Source organism: Argopecten irradians, chromosome 3, assembly GCF_041381155.1.
Source record: "Argopecten irradians isolate NY chromosome 3, Ai_NY, whole genome shotgun sequence".
Lineage (NCBI taxonomy): Eukaryota > Metazoa > Mollusca > Bivalvia > Pectinida > Pectinidae > Argopecten > Argopecten irradians.
In genome coordinates, this window is record NC_091136.1 from 32,987,877 (window position 1) to 33,008,099 (window position 20,223).

The 20,223-nt window shown below is 35.1% G+C and overlaps 1 long non-coding RNA gene across 2 annotated transcripts; it reads left to right on the plus strand.

Annotated features, from left to right (window-relative positions):
• Positions 1-1,053: 1,053 nt before the first annotated feature.
• LOC138318290 (uncharacterized) lies at positions 1,054-16,713 on the plus strand. Of its 2 annotated transcripts, none has more exons than XR_011207863.1 (3): positions 1,054-1,287; positions 9,880-13,680; positions 14,272-16,713. It is a non-coding gene; the product is annotated as an uncharacterized lncRNA (long non-coding RNA). The 2 variants fall into 2 exon arrangements; XR_011207864.1 differs by lacking the exon at positions 14,272-16,713 and adding an exon at positions 14,229-14,242.
• The last annotated feature ends 3,510 nt before the right edge of the window (positions 16,714-20,223 follow it).

Sequence of the window (20,223 nt, forward strand, 5' to 3'; positions counted from 1 at the left end):
AATTTAATGTTATCTCACAGAAATATACTGTATAAGGAACATAATAAACGCAATCAAATACGTCCAAATCGTTTTTGAAAACAGACTAAGTCTACTGAGCTAATACTCTATGAAAATATATTCTAGAAAACCCAACCAGTATTACGTTGTTGTTTTTCATGAGATGCAAACATTTTTTTCCCGTGTCATGACTACTGTTGCTTCACTGGTAGGGTCCCAGTATATGATAATTATATTGAACCGGTTGTAGAGAAATTTTTCTTTCATACCTACACGTGTAATACTGGCTGGTCTAGGGCAATCACTCATGTCGCCTGAGGCTGTATTGCATGGCTACCCATGCAATAAAGCCTCGTGACGTCACGGCGTCAACAAAATCTCTATTTCATCGGTAAAATTTTAACATTTTTTTTCACAAAATTGACTGGTTTTACTATAAAAGATGAAAGCAACGGAATTTGTGTTGAAAATATCACGTAATTTTTCATGTATGGAAATTGACTTCCAGTCGTGGATTTCTTCGAATTTATTTCAAAATGGCGGGATGTTATAGTTGTAAAATTGCAGTAAAAACGTCGTGGTATGAAAGAAAAATACTCTTTCATAAGTGGATATGAAGGATAGGGATATTCTACCCTCGGGATCACAAATGTTGCAAAACCCTCGGCAAGCCTCGGTTTTACTACATTTTGTGACCCTCGGGTAGAATATCCCTATCCTTCATATCCACATATGAAAGAGTCTTATAATATTTCATTGCTGATAATCCAAAGGGTCAAATAATAAATGTGTGCCAGTACATTTTTAAGAGGAAATATAAAAAGAACTCATTTTTAAAAACAAAACAAAAGAAATCATGAAAAACATTCTGTTTTAAAAAAAAATACGTGTATTCTATATCAAGAAAAAATGACTAAAAATCCACTTTTACAGTATTTGAAAATAAAAATAAAGATCGTGTCGTTCCGGAGCGTCGAACCAAGTTAGATGGGGAGTTAACCGCCGATCTAACCAATATCCGGTTTTTACTCCGTCCAAACGCTTGAATGGAACACCGATAGTCAAGCGCCATTGTTACACCGACTTGTAACCGATGACGTGAGGCATCATACAGACTCATACAGACATTTGACAACATTCTGAACTGATCAGATCATCAATTTACCTGTAGATACAATCTGAAGATGGTTTTGGAAAGGTTAAAAGCATCCATTCGATATTTCTATCTACAATACACCCTGGTCACATCCCTATACATGCTGGAACCGACGGAAAGACGAACGTTTAGTATCCTTTTTAGATGTGGAAAACCGCACCCGGCTACAGTAGTATTGTACATTACATCTTTGATTTTTAATCTCGTACAGCCTGCTTGTACTAAGCACAAGAAAGTCGAGCGGTCGTATCTGCACTTTTAAACCAGGTTGTCCTGAAATACTTCTCCACTACAAAGTGTTGCACCTAGACACGAAATTCCCTGTCTTGATTTTATAATCAGATCTAGATTTGTTCGATTGGTACAGTTGGTAGTAGACTAAAGGTTACACCCTTGTGCACACGGAGTGCACGAGGTTTAGACTACAGGTAGACACGGAGTGCACGAGGTTTAGACTACAGGTAGACACGGAGTGCACAAGATTTAGACTACAGGTAGACACGGAGTGCACAAGATTTAGACTACAGGTAGACACGGAGTGCACTACGTGTGAACACGGTGTCCACTACAGGTGGACATGGTGTCCAGGTACATTCAGACTTAGACAGACAAGGTGATGTGTTATAGTTAGGGATCGGGGAAGAATACGTTCTTCAATTTAAAATAATACATAGTTATAATTTTTTAGTGTTTCTTTTTTTAAATTACAACATCTACAATTTAATGTACAGTATATATAACTATATAATACGATATTTTTTCAGTATACATGAATAAAACCTTTTCACTGCAAAAGTAATAAAGATTAATTTGTATTCATTAAGTATATGTCTATTTAATGTTATATCAGTAGTTTCCATTTCATATCTTAAATTTTCTATATTACGTTTTCAAAAGTCAATGTTTTATGGGTAAATTGCATTAAATTTTACATGAAATAGTAAATATAAGTAAAAAACAACTTTGAATTGCGGCAAAAACTAGAACGAATATTCGTACCCGGCCTACTAAGACGACACCATTTTCTGTCTAAAAGTCTTTTGAGCTACAATCTTGCAGCTACGGCAAAAACCAGTCCTATTGTGCTTTTGAGACACTTGTTCTTTTATAATTTAAGCTATTAGTAATACAATCATATACCGGGTAATACATAGCTTTTAAATAAAAAGATTTGGTCCCTATCAATCGGTTTTCTAGCGACACCCTTGTAGATCGTCTTTCATAAAATATACACTTTTATAATATTTTTCTTTGCTATATCAAGTTCTAAAAGTATTGTACGTAAAAATAGCTTAAGTACATATTCTTTATTAAAAACTGAACGTCTTTAAAAGATCATGCAGAATAAATCCAGGCATCATACTTATGACGTAGCTACATTATATCTACTACAAAGTAGGGCTGAAACGATTAGTAAATATTTGTATACCGATTAATCGGTCACGAATGTAATTCAGGTTACAAAATCGTATTAATCGTTCTTGAATTGAGAAGCAACGATATTGTTTCAACCTACCACAAATGACTACTGAAAACGTCCCGCCATGTATTGTGTAACAAGTTATAACTAATAATAACACTTTCCCGTAGCCTTTATAGTAATATAATAAGCCTACCAACAAAATAAGAATAGATTTATTGCGAAACAAACACACCGGTATTTAATCTCCAAAGTTATGCCGTGAATTCCGTTCCTGTATTGTCTTTTTCACGCTGCACCTCAATTTAAATCAATTCTGCTAACCCGCCTGTTTTTGACGCGACCTCACATTTCTGTGCGTACGACTCAAAAAAAACAAAAAAAAGACCTCCGACTCGCCACGGAACGACATGACCAAATTTTTGTCAATGAACTTTTTTATTTCCGTGATCAAAAAAATAAAATAAATCAACAACTCTTATATTCAATTAGAATATGAACAAAAACTTTCTTTTTATATGATAAAACACATGCAATAGTAAAATTTAAATGTTCAAGATTACTGCTCCTTCCGCTCCCGAGCGTCCCGGCGGCGATTAGGCCTCCGTGACGTAACAACATGGAGTCGATCGCTAGTGAAAATTGGCGAACAGCGTGTTGCAAGCTTTCTCATGACATCCACTTTTTCATTGATTAATGACTTTAACTTCCACAGATACGTAATTTAACAAGTATTTCTCACATCATTTATATTTTGTTGAGTTCAAAACATGTACATAAAGATGAAACTCCAGTCGGAATGGCTTACTCAGAAATCCATGATCTGTCAACGTGTTTAGTCAGCTTACAATGCACTGGCTATGCATGTTACGATTAACGATTAATAAAATCTTTAATCGATTATCAGCAATTCGCTTCATTAATCTAATCGCCTCCGATTATTCGACTAATCGTTTCAGCCCTACCTACAAGTACCCAATTCAGTTTGTTTTGATTCTTAATTACCGGTAAACACAATATGTTTATGATCCCAACCCCGCAAGTTATCTTGACCGTATATTGCGTCATGGTCCAATAATTATAACTTGTCAAACATACAGGTAAGCCACAGTATCCAGCTATACAGGTACCTCAAGGTGACCATCGATAGATGGCCAGAGGGCAGAATCGTTGTCTTCTGTGTTTGCACGGCTTTATGAGAATGGAGGCAGTATCTTTATATAATATGTGATTTTAGAATTGTTTCAATGGAAGTTTGTTAAGACAAACAAATACACTTTACCTTTTAAAAATCATATAGGTTTGTGAGTTTGAAACACAAAAGTACCATTCTTATTAGATACATGTACATGTTTGTTGTAGAGCCTGGGTAAACATGTACACCATTTCCCGGGGGAGGGGGGGGGGTAGATTGGGATGAGGTAAAAACTAGCTGGCAAAACATATAGTAAGTGATGCTGAATACACCTCAATTATTGTCATGACAGACAGCCTTGAAGTGGAGCTGACGGGAGCTGTACAATGCGTAAATCAAGCATGTCTGTCACAACCTTGAATTTACCAATAATACATGTATATATTATAATCAAAATTAATTTAGATTATGTACTTATTCAACATTGTAATATGGTATTTTATATACATAGTCATGATAATCAGGTTTCTGATATATGTAAAAAGCCAGTGTAAAAAAATTAAATTAATGAAAAGATATTGGATGAAATATGATTTTCCAATAATTTTGAAATAAATGTTTTAGTTAATTATACACTTGGTATTTTGATTATTTTTTATTTTAATATATAAAGCTTCATTATCAAATAAATTAAAATGCACTACCAGTTAAAATACATATCCCTATTGACTACCATTGTTGTATAACTGTTCGTATTTGTGTGATGAGTACAATGTATATGTAGAGAGGCTGCCGCCTAAGTACAGCATGCTATAAATGGACCTCCTGGGGTTGGGATAAGGGGTTCATTCCAGTCTAGCCAATTTTTTAAGTGAACATCATTCCAGTCTGGCCAACTTTCCTGTTTTCACACCTTGGTCAGACTTGGTCATACCTGAGTGACCATCAGGTAATTAATTATGTTCAAGTTAAAAGTAGTCACTTACCTATATTTATTTTAATATTTGATTCTACTGTTCACAATACTATATTTACATAATGTACTTATTTTTATCTTTTTACAACTTATTGGAATGAGGAAACAAACATAATGCATGTATATACATATACAGCAATAATGACGCGTCGCAAGATACTGGTGATACTTAATATTATAATATACCTTTCCAGCGTAGCTAAACTACAAGTTTCTTCATCTTAATTGATACAAGATGGAACACTTTTCCTCTTTTTCTATTCGACTCTTTTACGACAGAAAAAAACCCCACTGGATTTCTGGTATTCTGAGATTGAAATTGCTTTGATCAGTTTTGAAAATATACTTAATATGAAATTGTTTCATATCAAATGAAACGTTACCTATTCTTTGTAAATTCAATTAAACTCTGGGTATACCATATGTATTGTGTGCATAAATGAGAAAATAATTGAATGCACAACTTTCAAATGTTGAAATCGTAAAAAGTAATGTCTCAAAAATGGGTATGTATATCAATTACATGTATAATGGACCTTTAATTTGACAATGTTCGCAGGACAACACCCTGATGGACTAAATGATTGAACAGTGATATTCTGATGGAAATGTTTGATATTCATGGGAGAATTGGCGAATGTTACTTTGGTAAATTTTATGGGGTGCTGAAATGAGTTCATCTTCAAACGAATTGACCGAACTGATTCTAATGAGCAGTTCATATTCAATTTGTTTCAAAGGGAACTCAATTCATCACCCCATGAAATCGACCAAAGCAAGATTCAATCCTTATATTTCAATTCAATCGTATTTAATTGACAGATTAGAATATTTCTGTATAATGATTAATGTTTCTATCTATATCTCACTCAGACACACTAAATGTGTGACAAGAGGTCCAATGTATAATACTGTTGGTAACGGTTTTTGTTTAACTTCGTTCTTTAAATAGTTAATATGTGGTACACAAATTTTCTGATAAAAATTATTTTTGATCAACATGATCCATTTGAATAGCATTTGTTCTGTTTCATGAAGTTAATACTACAGTTTATGCATGTACAATTTATTTCATTACAAACCAACATAAACCAAAAGTGTATCATTCTTAATCAAATATCGACATCTAATGAATATCTACTAGGATATGGTTTTCCCTTTCCCTGGAATTTACCTGTGCTGTCAGTGTTGTGCTAGTAGAACCTGTGTTGTTTTAGTAAAACACACCTATTCCACCCTGGCCAACCTTTTACCCTACCTGTTTCTCACCTAAAATCCCAAAAGTTGGCTAGACTGGAAGACACCGGGATAAGGTACTTCATGTATACAGGTGTTGTTAGTCTGTGATACACTTGACTGAACATATTGAAGGGTGCCCAAAGAAGGCCCCAGGCCCCTGGCCCCACTCTGACCAATGTTAGGTAATTTAGATTATCATATCCGTGTGGTTGATGGAACAGTATGAAGTCCAAGTGACCATGGCAACTGCAGTCCTAGCCTAGGGGTCTACCTTTCGAGCAGGCATATTTGTACAATATACTATGTATACATGTATGGATCACACATTGTAAAGAAGGTCAGAATAGGATATTGTCAAATTATCAGAGTTTCTAGAATTAAAATAATTGTGACAAATTCAGAATCTAATCAACAACTATGAATCTACAGTTTTAATGGGTAGAAGTTGGATTTATTTTGATTGTCTGTTTAATTTATTATCAGGCATGTGACCTACATTTTTCCGATCGGTACTTTGAACAGTGTTGATACTAAATTTTTGCTTTCTATAAGCCAGTGCTTACAGGTTCCTCAATCGGTTGACACAATAAAATGTAATTTCTAATGCCGATTTTTAACGTCTATGGACGAATGCCGATTTTTAACGTCTATGGACGATTTCACATATTTCCAATGCTTTGCAACGCGCCAGGTTCTATGTAGCAAATGTATACGTATTATACATTTGACAGGATTAAAACTATTTCGCGCACCTTGCCGTTTAGAAAACTATATTCAATGCATACATAGTTAAACATCTTATGAAGAATTTAATTTGTTTATGTTTATCATGATGTCCTTGCTTTAATTATGCCCATCAATATATCCTTTTTCAATCAAAATATTTTGCCGATCAAAATATCTCTTGGGCGACGATTTGCTAACACTGAAAATCTTACTCCCTGCAAGGTTCATCAATTTATGCGTTCGAAAAAGAATTTCATCTTTAAACTACATATCACTAGCTAAGAAAAATAGTTTTTACTGGGAAAATGCGGACTTGAACTATCCATTGATGAGACATAACCAGTACGTGGTTTACCGTGGTTTACCGTACGCAGTTAATTTGCTTTTATAACTTCTAATAAACGTCCTTATTTATAAATTAAATTGTATGATAATATATATTGATACATTTTACTTTATATGTATCTATTCAAATAAACATTACAGTACGAATGATTTCCAGTAAATAACGGCAATTTTATGTTGCAATAAATATTATGTTTCTGATCGCAATAAATATTTCTATCTGTCAAAGTCCATATAGACTGCAGAATAAATACATATTTTCTCATATCTCTGTGGCACATCATCTAGTCTGTCTGTGGTCTTGATGTAGTGGACATTTTACCTGGACACGATGTCCACCTGTAGTGGACACCGTGTTCACACGTAGTGCACTCCGTGTCTACCTGTAGTCTAAATCTTGTGCACTCCGTGTCTACCTGTAGTCTAAACCTCGTGCACTCCGTGTCTACCTGTAGTCTAAACCTCGTGCACTCCGTGTCTACCTGTAGTCTAAACCTCGTGCACTCCGTGTCCACTCGTAGTTCACACCGTGTGCACAATGTGTAACCTTTAGTCTACTACCAACTGTATATCATTCAGACAGGGATAAAGGATTAGCCTAGCTGCTCTGCTGTAAAATTATAATGTGTATCTTTATATCACGCTATTAACCTGAGCTATAGCTAGATGTTAAATTGTTGTGACGGAACAGGAAACTAGGTTTAAAAAGAATGTGTAAATAATCCTGTGTAGTTGTTTGAACTACAGTGCCGTGCCAAAAGTATTCGGTCACAATGGCGGCGTGTTAACGTTGTGTCAATAACATCGCTGAAAATGGCCTTGGCATTCATTGTAAACGTCACTGATGATGACGTGCGTCATTTTTAGGTTTGCGTATGACGTCATGTTACGTCACACAATTTTTTTGTTGTCGTCTGCTTTCTGTTTTTCCCGTGGACGTGTATTGCCAAGATGGGCCGAAAAGGAAAAGAACTATCAATGGGCGTTAAAAATATTATCGTAGGGATGTTTAGGAGTGGATATTCACGACGAAAGATAGGTATGATGTTAAAAATACCCAAGTCCACAGTTATTGACATTGTTAACAAATTTTGTACATGTGGTTCAGTGGAAAACAGGCCGAGAAGCGGACGACCAAAGTTAGTGAAATTTGCGGGATTATCGTTCTTTGGAGAGGATTGTTAAAAACAATAGGAGGGATTCCCTTACTGATGTTACCATTAAATACAATGAGCAAAGTAATGTTTCGACTTCTAAAAGAACACTTCAGCGACATCTGAGCCAACATGGGTATACCAGGTGTGTTTCTAGGAAGAAACTTGTCGTGAAGCAGAGTAACTGAACTAAGAGACTTGCTTGGTGTAGAGAAAAGCGGAGATGGACAATATATAATTGGAAGCGAGTTATTTTCTCGGATGAAAGCAAAATAGTTATTGGACAGGACCACAGAGTTTATATATGGAGAGAAAGCGGGGTGAAGGATGGCGACCGGATCTTGTGCAGCCGCGTAATACCCAAAACAAACTCGAGGTTATGATTTGGGGGTGCATTTGTTGGAACGGTGTGGGGACATTAGCTCGAGTGGAAGGAAATATTAATGCTGCAAAATATCAGGAGGTTTTGGAGGAAAATCTTTGGCCAGTTCTTGCCAGACATTTTCCTACTGGTGGCTATTTTTTCCAAGACGACAATTCCCCAGTTCACCATCCGAGGTCCACCCAAGACTACATCGCCCAGAACGGAATTAATGGAATGAGTTGGCCCGCTCAATCACCAGATTTAAACATAATTGAAAATCTTTGGTTATTGATAAAAAGAAAACTTCAGTCTCGAGTAGCAGCTTTGAAATCGGCAAATGACTTGTTCTCCGAGATTCAGAGGATTTGGACGGAGATCACACCTTGCTACATTCAAAGCTTGTACAACACGATCCCTAAACGAATTTTAAACGTAATCAGATTGAAAGGACATCTTACAAAATACTGAAGGTAAGTGTGTAATACCGTTGCAATCGACTGTTTAGTATATAAGTAAAATTAATTTGGAATTCGTTTCGTTTTAACCGTCATGTAAACACGCCGCCATTGTGACCGAATACTTTTGGCATGGTACTGTAGCTATATAGTGTCTAATCGTTTTGTGATGTTAGTGTATTATGTAATGATTCAAATGAAGAGAATAGAAGTTAGTATAAAGTTCTATAGCTGCAACAGTCAAAGAGCCATAATTTCATATGGTATACAGTAAAATTTGACAATGGTTTAATTTTTCAACACTAATTACTGCATGTTTTATCTTTTTCCTGTTCTAATAATATAAGAGATATTGTTGGTAGTAGAAGCCTTTACTCATTTTACAGGGAAATGATGGAAGCCTTAATTAAGAGCTTTGTTTCTGTTCTTTTTTTGTTTTCTTTTTTTCCAACTTAATTTTATATATAATTTAGCTTATTATGTTCAAAAGAAATAAGCTAAACTATATATAAATTAAAAGTCAGAAAGGAAAAAAAGCAGTTGCCAGGTACTGACCGCTGGTCAGTAGTTTTTTCTCCAGGTACTCCGGCTTCCCTCCACCAACAAACCTGGCACGCCCTTACAGGACCCTGGCTATTAATAGGACGTTAAACAAACAAAAACCCAAAACCCACGTTAAAAAGACTGGGTTCAGTTTCCTCGTCAAAAGTCAAAACACACCTGCATTCCACACCTTGCTTCAAAAAAATATTTGTTCAATGCTGTTCCTTCATATAGCATTCAGCATAATTGGGAATGAAAGAGCACCAGATCATCTGTTATCAGTATCATTTAAAGGTCAAGTTATAATTAAGTGCTTGGTATTTTCCAAAATGTAATTCACCATTATGAACCTTAACAGATCTTTAGACTCATTATTGCTTGCTGTGATAGCCATGTGTGTATACACTGGTTGTACAGTACTACCAGGACACGTCAGACTCCTGTTCCAGACCCTGGCCTACTATACCTATGGAATGGAAGGCTTTGGACAGATAATAAAAACAGAATGATACATATTCCAGCAACATCAGATCTGATGAATCTCCGTTATATATTTCATACATTTGAACATTAGACAGCTGTCATTGTGTTGAAAAAGATGTGAATGTAACAGTAACACAAAGGAAGTACACAATGTTCAATTGTAAAATTTTTGGATTTCTATTTCCACAAGGGATTTCAGTTGCCATTACACCTGCCTATATATAGACATATATTAACTTGTTGCTTTCACAGTGGATTACAAGTGTACTGTAAATTGAGAAACTAGTAGTGAGATGGATTTTAATATCAAAAACATACTAATTAGTCAAGTTAAGAGTTAATTGCCCTTATTTTTTAATTAGTTTAACTTTATTCAGAAAAATGATAATATCATTCACTTTCAAAATTTAGATCACTTTGATTTTCAAGACTTTCAGAATAACATCATTAGTCACATGGCAGCTGCTGTGATTTATTTGTTTATAATTTATACTGATTAAAGTGAACAGTCGGGCAAGGATGACTAAAGTCGGTAAAAATGGTGTGAATGTATCCAGTGTAATTTCTTATGGAATAGAAAAATAATCTTTCTCTTCAAAATCTGTCTGCGTAAGTAGAAATTAATTTAAAGTATAGGAATCCTAAAACGTCCTCTCGGCTGATTATGTCCGTGGTTACATTTCCACGCAGCCTCGCTTTCAATGCTTTCAACTTTTCTTTATTTCAATGGTCAGAACTGGGAAACGTAAGCAGAACTTGACCGTCGTATTAATATGTGAGCACTTTTGGAAGGCCAATGAACGCATTTAGACTGGTTTTCTTTGCCGACTATTCACTTTAATACTAGCATATGTAATAGTAAATATACAGTATAGTAATTAGTTTATCTAAAAGTTTGTCTAAGAATAGAATTTTTTCACTTCGCTAGTGTGACCCATTAATTGTTGCAGGTATTTGAATTCATTATGGATTAGTTATTTGGGGAAGTAAATGCGCACTTAGTTCACAATAATTGATTCAGTTGTTATGTTACTATATATCCAGACTTTTAAATAGTCTGTTTTAATTCTTGCCTATATTAACTGCCTGATATAATCTTTTTGTGATATATGGTTTTAGTTATTGTTTATAATTGTTTTTATATTTGATCATTAATTTGGTGCTAATACCCGTTAATTAAAAATCAAATTTTTAATTTTGTGTTCATAAATAATTTAGTGTTTTCTTTACACAGTACATGCACATTCAGCAAGGTTACATATATATGATTTTAATTTTAAACAATTTTTTTCTAACTACAGACAAATTGTACCAAAGCAAGTTTTAACATCCTCTTCAAAGCAAGTTATTAACCCTAATTGTAGTGAGTTTTGAGTTATTGTATATATTGTTTATAATTAATGTAAAGTGTACTTGCCTGTATTTTATTCCAAAGAATTTTACCAAATCAAAGGGTTGTTTACTTTGAAAAAAATATATACATGTACTGCAGTGTATGTCTTTTAATCTTAATATGGGCCAAATCATGTTTTAATTGTCAGCTTTGATTTTGTTTTATCAGTACAGTGTTCTCTGCTTTAAATTTTTATGGAGGTGTGTATACACTTCCATTATGTGATTACTGTGGATCTCATTACAACCGGAACACTATACCTTGGTAATCCTATCGGCAATCTCCGTAACTACGGGAGATAACTTTTACACTGTGTATTGTAACGTTGTGTATTGCACAAAGGTCAAGAACTGTCAGGGAATGCCTGTTCTCACATGCTTCACATTTGCTACACATACTTTATTTGATTTAGTTTATCTAGTTTTATGTATCAACAGGATCATCAATTTATTATTCCCCAATATCAATGTTACCCACGTTTGAGTAAAAACGATCGATCTCTGAAGAAGTACGTACATGTACATACACTATGTACATGTATACGGTAATGATTATCGATTGATTAGAATAACTAAAACTGTCTGTAAACTTAATGGAAATAAATAACAAAAAACACTCACAATGATGTAAATATCTTGAATAAAAATGGATTTGATCAAGTTTCTGTTTGTTGTTTACTGTGCCATTACGTAAGCCTACTTTTGTGTAAACAAACATGGCGGCCGTACGAATCCACGCTTACTCTCGTTCGTGTGTCAGTAAGCCGGTTAAAATACAGTCTTCACTATGAATAGGATTGTACTGTATCACTATTTTGATTTAGGTTGTGTATCAAACATATTGTTGTGTTATAGTTTAATGTATTTTCAAGATTAGCATCGTAACCTAAATTTGACTTCGTTTTTGAAGACGTATTGCATAGGCCTAATGCATTACCGTAGCCTTATATTTGCAAACTTCGGGATATCTGTTTGCCACCGCAGAGATCGTTTAAAAGATGTTTTATACGATAGTGGGATGCTTATAAAATTGGTTTTATGTTCTATATTACATGTTATTTACGTGTATAACTTGATTGCTGATTATTTCATTGAAATCACGACGACAGGATTCCGGGAAATACACCTGTTGACAGATAACTGTGTAACACGTGTGCAAGTTAGCAGTCATTCAGAAGACCTTTTTCTTGGTGTCTGCGAACATTTCTTGTCCAAACATAATATTTAAATAATATATGAAACCTTTTATTTGATATTTGATCATTTTTGACGTTTTAATATAATTATCTCGATAACAACCCCGCAGAAAATCGATAGCGAGTTCAGTCCGCCATTGTGTTGTGATAGTAAACAACCACGCTTCAGTTGGCCGATTTTCTGTGAATTAAACAATTGTACGATTGAACATGTTCCTGGTACGTAATTATTTTCATCTTTATTATATTTCTATTACATATTATATCTTTTAAACACTTTTACGGCGATTGTTTTCGATGTATAACTTTATTAAACAGGCAAGTAAAACTTTTTTTCATGTGTGGATCATGACGTACAATGTAATAATGCAAAAACATCGTCAGATTTGGGTTTTCGTCCACAGATAAGTCTCACTGGTGTATAACGTTAGGTAGCGGTCCCGGATTTAAGGGGGAAAAGTAGTAACTTATAATAGTGCACGGCCAGTGTCTAGTACAAGCGTTATACGTAGTGCTAGATCTAGTATTGTATTTGCTTTTAAAATTTGAATCTGATTGTAAATAATAAACTTGATTATTAGCGAGATCAATCCGATTCACTTCATCAGTACTCTAAATGTGTTTTTTATATCGCCGGTATTCATCCTACTTGACGCATGCGCGGCAGCAGTTTTTGCAACCATGACTGAGGAAAAACTGCAATATTTTTTCCAAAATTAAATATCTACAGTTATGTTGTAACAGTTATCGTCAAAGTTTACATCACGATAGCTTACATTACGGTCACTGTTCTATCAGGTTGTTTATATTTCTTCAGCTGAAGTGCGAGAACGAATTTGAGAGGAAATGGCCACGATCTTTTGACAGTCAAGGATTTGTAACTACAGCGTCCGTGGTCAAGCAGATAATGTTTTATTGATAAAAAAAAATAATTACAATGAATGATAATAATACAGAACTGGTCAACTTACGCTTAATCAGTGATTTATATTTCTTATCAAGAAAATTTGAGTGCTCTGCAAGAAAAAACATCGCCGTGAAACGCATGCAGTATTGTAAGGGAGGTAACTCTAGGTACAAATGGCCAATAAAAAAAGTTGAATACTTTTGTTTGTTTGTTTGTTTTATTAATTAACGTCCTATTAACAGCTTTGGTCATGTAAGGACGGCCTCCCATGTATGCGGTGTGTAGCGTGTGTGTATTGCGTGGTGCGTGTTTTAGGAGACTGCGGTATATTCATGTAGTGTCTTCTTGTATAGTGGAACTGTTGCCCTTTTTATAGTGCTATATCACTGAAGCATGCCGCCGAATACACCAAGCAACACACCCCATCCGGTCACATTATACTGACAACGGGCGAACCAGTCGTCCCACTCCCTGTATGCTGAGCGCTTAGCAGGAGCAGAAACTACCATTTTTATAGACTTTGGTGTGTCTCGGTCAGGGGACAGAATCCAGAGCCTTCCTCACAGGGGCGAACGCTCAACTCAAGGCCAAAAGTGAGGCGGTGCCAAGGGAGGCATTAGGAAGGATAAAGTCAGTTAGGAAGAAGAGAAAAGATAAGATCCTAAATTTAGTCGCCTTTTACGATCATGCAATAGGGGCAGCAGGTACAATTCTAACGCCCTACCTGCAGGGCAGAGTTGAATACAGTACAATTCTGTTTTACATTGATTTATTGTATAGTTGAATACAGTACAATAAATCAATGTAAAACAGAATAGATATATGTATTTATCTTTTGGACATAAAAAACTAAAATAAATTTTTGGAATAAAGTGAAATATAAACCAATGTAGACTTACATGAAATAATATTATTTTTCCATCAATTCTACTAGATGAAAGATATTTATGATTTGTACTTCATAGTTTCTTAAAATGAAATGAAAAACAGTAGTTTATTTTATTAATTTATTCCGTTTACATCTGAGAAATCATGATTTTATATTAAAATTGATATATTAAGTCACTGTTTAATATTTTTCAAAATATTACTGGAGAAGTGCAACTATTGAACAGCCATTTAAAAAAAAATCATGAAGAGAAAGATATACCTTTCATGTGGATACTAATACAGTGTTTATTATTATCATTATTACACGTATATATATTTACCAATTAAATGACTTTGTGTTGATTTTGATATTTAACAATAATGAATAAACTTTACCTAAAGGTCACATGAATCAAATAACCAAATACTTTCAACTGACGTCTTGTCATTAGTGCAGATGATCTTATACATTATTAGAACTGCAAAATTTAATACAAATAATGGGGCTTTAAAGTATGTCCGAAAATTGAATCAATTGCTTTGACCTTTATTCAAAGTCACGGGGTTCCAAATAAGCTATTTGTAACAACTTCCTGTCAATATTATAGCTAAGAGGACTGATATTAAACCTGTGTTATGTGTGTATTTTAAGTGAATCAAAATTTGTCCTGATATGTGACCTTGTATGGATTTTAGAAAAAAAAACTAGTACATATATTTTTATATTTATGACCTTTTATACAGTATATTGATCATTGTCCTTTGGATCTTATACTCAGATGATAGCATTAATAGATCGAGAATACCAGGTAACAAGTGACCACTGCGTTCTATTGAACCCTTGTATTTTTTTCAATCACAATGAATCTTTGTAATGTATACATAAAAATAACAGAGGTATAGAAACATCCAAGGAGTTTAACGAAAGACTTACAAGGGCATGGTTATAAGGACAGATGGCAGAAAAGGTCAGTCTATATGTCTGGTGAAGTATTTCAAGTATAAAACAACCGACGGGAAAGCTTAGTTCAGTATTAGTAAATTAAAAAGGCCAACTGTTGCTGATGGATATTTTGTTATGAAATTTATTTCAAAGATTACGCCTAGAAAATATACAGCATGACAGTAACCTTAAGAATCCTGATGTAATGTTTGCCATAATTTGCAGCATTTAACACTTCCTTTGGGATAAGATCATTGGAGAATACCGGTATGTGCATGGACTTTGAGGAAGCTGTTCTATGCTTTATCTTATTTAACAAAATACCATATAGTTTTGAAATTGGGACAATTACATGTCTTTTTCATGATTTTGAATAACACCTCCTTCAGTACTTACAGTACTTTGATTTATTTATCGGTACAACAGAAGACATGTACCATGCAGGTACCAATAAAAGATTAAAAATTGTGTTTATGCCATATTTGTTATAGTGTTTTACTTAAGGCCAAAATAAGAAAGTAAATGTGTTCATGCAAACATATCTTGCCATAGATGTTGAGCGTTTTTTTTTTTTTCTTTCTCTTAAATCTTTTATATATACTGTTCAAACAGATGCCACCAACAATTTTTTATTGTTATTTCTTTATATATGTACCTGTGTTCTATAGATCTGTGTGTGACCATTTGTGAAAAATTGCTGAAAAGTGAAAAAATTGCATATAATTTTCGAGATTCATGCATCTGATTGTGATCTCTAATCGTGCAAATGGTTAATTTTTGGGTAATTCAAACAAAATAAAAGAAATACTGATGGACCAGTTTTAAATTTTTGGAGTTTAAACTCTCCATCAGCAAACGTCAGCTTGAATACAGACATGCCTGTATATATAGCTAGTTTAAGCAATGTAAGGCAGAAAATCTTGCTCAAAACCATTATAGGTCATATCAAGCCTACAGATTGCTGAAGTTCAAACTACATGTATGTGTGTGTCAATTCAAATTAATCGGAGGTTAACCGTAATCAAAAATTGTCATGTCATTGGGGATAATCTGAAGGGAAATTTTAAATACAATGTAATTGTTAATTTCATTTGTTAAAATTGCACCAAACATACACTGCCTTCCATAAGTTCTGTTACATGTTCAAATTTGCTGACAATTCATCGCTAAGAAAACTCATGAAAATGCTATTAAGGATTTAGAGTGAAGATAAATAAGTTGATTATTATCTACTGATGTCTGTATTAACAAATTTTACATGTTTTTATATTTTATGTATATTTGTAAATATTCATGTGTAAGACAACTTTTGGAGGGCAGTACCAGATACATGGTCTATTTAATCAGAAATGTATTAATGATGATATAGAAATGGAATCTTCTTTCAAATAAAATATTTTTATGCCATACATCTATCTTAGTGTTGTTCTTGAAAAGCACATTGTCCAGTTTGAAATGATGTATCAGTAAACACAATTGTGTTATAACTGTTTCTTAATCTATAACAATATGCTTTACCTGCAGAAAATAATACAAAAATGGTTAATAGCACAGCACATGTAATTAGATTGCCCAAAACAACTATAAATAAAAATATTTAAACACGATGGACTAGGCATGTGAGATGGACATATAGTTCAGTTGCAAGTAGACAGCTGCTGGAAGTCGTTTTCAAAAGAGATTTTGCGATGTAAAACATTCAACTGTATATTTTAACTTTATATAATTCAATGTTGCTTGTTACGAGCATTTTCATTGGCTTAAAAATTTACTTTATCAGCCAATACAGGAAAAAATGGCGTCGCCTTTTATAACTTTGCTTCTGATTAGCTGATCATGAGATGACGGCGTAATGATTTCCTAGACAAAAATGATGCGAAATGAATTTTGAATATTGAAGAGATTGTCTTTAGTAAATTGAATTATAAGGATTAATTTGATTAGATTTTTTATGTTATGGAGATATAACACAACAATAGGCCCATGGGCCTAAACGGTCATCTGACTCATGGCACAAAACAACAAAGTCACAGTATAAAGTATTGGTTAACGATTAATATAAACAATACAAGGAACTCCTTAGTTGAATATGTAAGTTTCTGAAATAGGTAAATGTCATTTGTTGAACAAACTTGACAGCCCTTCATCTATATATGGTCGTAACCCATTCAAGGATTAATATAAGGAGGAGTCAGATTTTAAAGCCAAATTTCAGCAAAGCTCCCATTTTGGACCTGTCGTACTATCCCCATGGGTCTTACCTCGGTCCTTTATAAAATATGATTGTCCTTACCTAAAGTTCCCCCTTCTGAATCAATTAAAACCCCTATAGACCAGTTTTCATTGAGATCGGAGACTGAGAACAGGAAGTAGGCCAGCGGTCATCTTGGAATACCAAAATCTTTATGAAAATGTTTGCATGTTGTTAGGTCATCAATTAAAAGCCCTATAGACCAATTTTCATTAAGATCGGAGACCGAAACCTGAAAACAGGAAGTGCGCCAGCTAAAATTAAGAAAATTTGCCCTTTTGGGACCCCAACCCTCAGCCCCCTAGGGCTCGGACCACACTCATTTATATAACATATAATGATGTTTCCCCAATGATGTTTCACACCAAATATGGATAAAGTTCATCCAAGGATGAAGGAGGAGTAGGATTTTAAAGCTAAAATTAAGAAAATTTCCCCATTTGGGGCCCCACCCCTCAGCCCCTAGGGGTCGGACCAGGCTCATTTATAATATGATTGTCCTTCCCCAATGATGTTTCACACCAAATATGGATGAAATCCATCCAAGGACGAAGGAGGAGTAGGATTTTAAAGCTGAAATTTAGAAAATTTGCCCTTTTGGGGCCCCACCCCTCAGCACCTAGGGGTCGGACCAGGCTTATTTATATACAAGAGGCCCATGGGCCTCTACGGTCATCTGACTCATGGCACAAAACAACAAAGTCACAGTATATTGTAGTGGTTAATAATTAATATAAGCATTTGTTGAACAAACTTGGCAGCCCTTCATCCATATATAGTTGTAACCCATTCAAGGATTAAGGAGGAGTCAGATTTTAAAGCCAAATTTCAGCAAAGCTCCCATTTTGGACCCCCGCCGTTCCATCCCTATGTTTGCATGTTGTTTGCCATCCCTTGAAACCCCTATAGATCAATTTTCGTTGAGATCAGAGACCGAAACCTGAAAACAGGAAGTGGGCCAGCGGCCATTTTGTAATGCCAAAATCTTTACGAAAATGTTTGCATGTTGTTCGCCATCCGTTAAAACCCCTATAGACCCATTTTCAGTGAGATCGGAGACCAAAACTTGAAAACATGAAGTGGGCCAGTGGCCATCTTGGATTACCAATATCTTTATATAAAATATGATTGTCCTTTCCTAATGATGTTTTACACCAAATATGGAAACAAGAGGCCCATGGGCCTTAACGGTCATCTGACTCATTGCACAAAACAACAAAGTCACAGTATAAACAAAGCTCCCATTTTGGACCTCCACCGTACTATCCCCATGGGCCTTAGCTCGGTCCTTTATAAAATATGATTGTCCTCACCTAATCCACCCTTCTGAATCAATTAAAACCCCTATAGACCAATTTTCCTTGAGATCAGAGACTGAAACCTGAAAACAGGCAGTGGGCAAGCGGCCATCTTGGAATACCAAAATCTTTATGAAAATGTTTGCATGTTGTTAGGTATCAATTTAAACTCCTATAGACCAATTTTCCTTGAGATCGGAGACCGAAATCTGAGAACAGGAAGTGGGCCAGCTAAAATTAAGAAAATTTTCCCTTTTGGGGCCCCACACCTAAGCCTCTAGGGGTCAGACCAGACTCATTTATATAAAATACGATTGTCCTTCCCCAATAATGTTTCACACCAAATATGGATGAAATTCACCCAGCCCCTAGGGGTCGGACCAGGCTCATTTATAATATGATTGTCCTTCCCCAATGATGTTTCACACCAAATATGGATGAAATCCATCCAAGGATGGAGGAGGAGTAGGATTTTAAAGCTGAAATTTAGAAAATTTGCCCTTTTGGGGCCCCACCCCTCAGCACCTAGGGGTCGGACCAGGCTCATTTATATACAAGAGGCCCATGGGCCTTTACGGTCATCTGACTCATGGCACAAAACAACAAAGTCACAGTATATTGTTGTGGTTAATAATTAATATAAGCAATTCAAGGAACTCCTTTATTGAATATGTAAGTTTCTGAAATAGGTAAAGGTCATTTGTTAACAAACTTGGCAGCCCTTCATCCATATATAGTTGTAACCCATTCAAGGATTAAGGAGGAGTCAGATTTTAAAGCCAAATTTCAGCAAAGCTCCCATTTTGGACCCCCGCCGTTCCATCCCTATGTTTGCCATCCCTTGAAACCCCTATAGATCAATTTTCGTTGAGATCAGAGACCGAATCCTGAAAACAGGAAGTGGGCCAGCGGCCATTTTGGAATGCCAAAATCTTTACGAAAATGTTTGCCCTTTTGGGGCCCCACACCTCAGCCCCTAGGCGTCGTACCAGACTCATTTATATAAAATATGATTGTCCGTCCCTAATGATGTTTCACATCAAATATGGATGAAATCCATCTAAGGATGAAGGAGGAGTAGGATTTTAAAGCTAAAATTAAAAAAATTTGCCCTTTTGGGGCCCCACCCCTCACCCCCTAGGGGTCGGACCAGGCTCATTCATATAAAATATGATTGTCCTTGGCCAATGATGTCTCAAACAAAATTTGGTTGAAATCCGCTTAGCTGTTAAGGAGTGGCGTTTTAAAGGAAAAAAGTTTACGACCGACAGACGGCGGACGACGGACAAATCACGATGACTATAGGTCATCCTGACCCTTCGAGTCAGATGACCTAAAAATCTGGGTGTACTCTCATCATAATTAGAGTA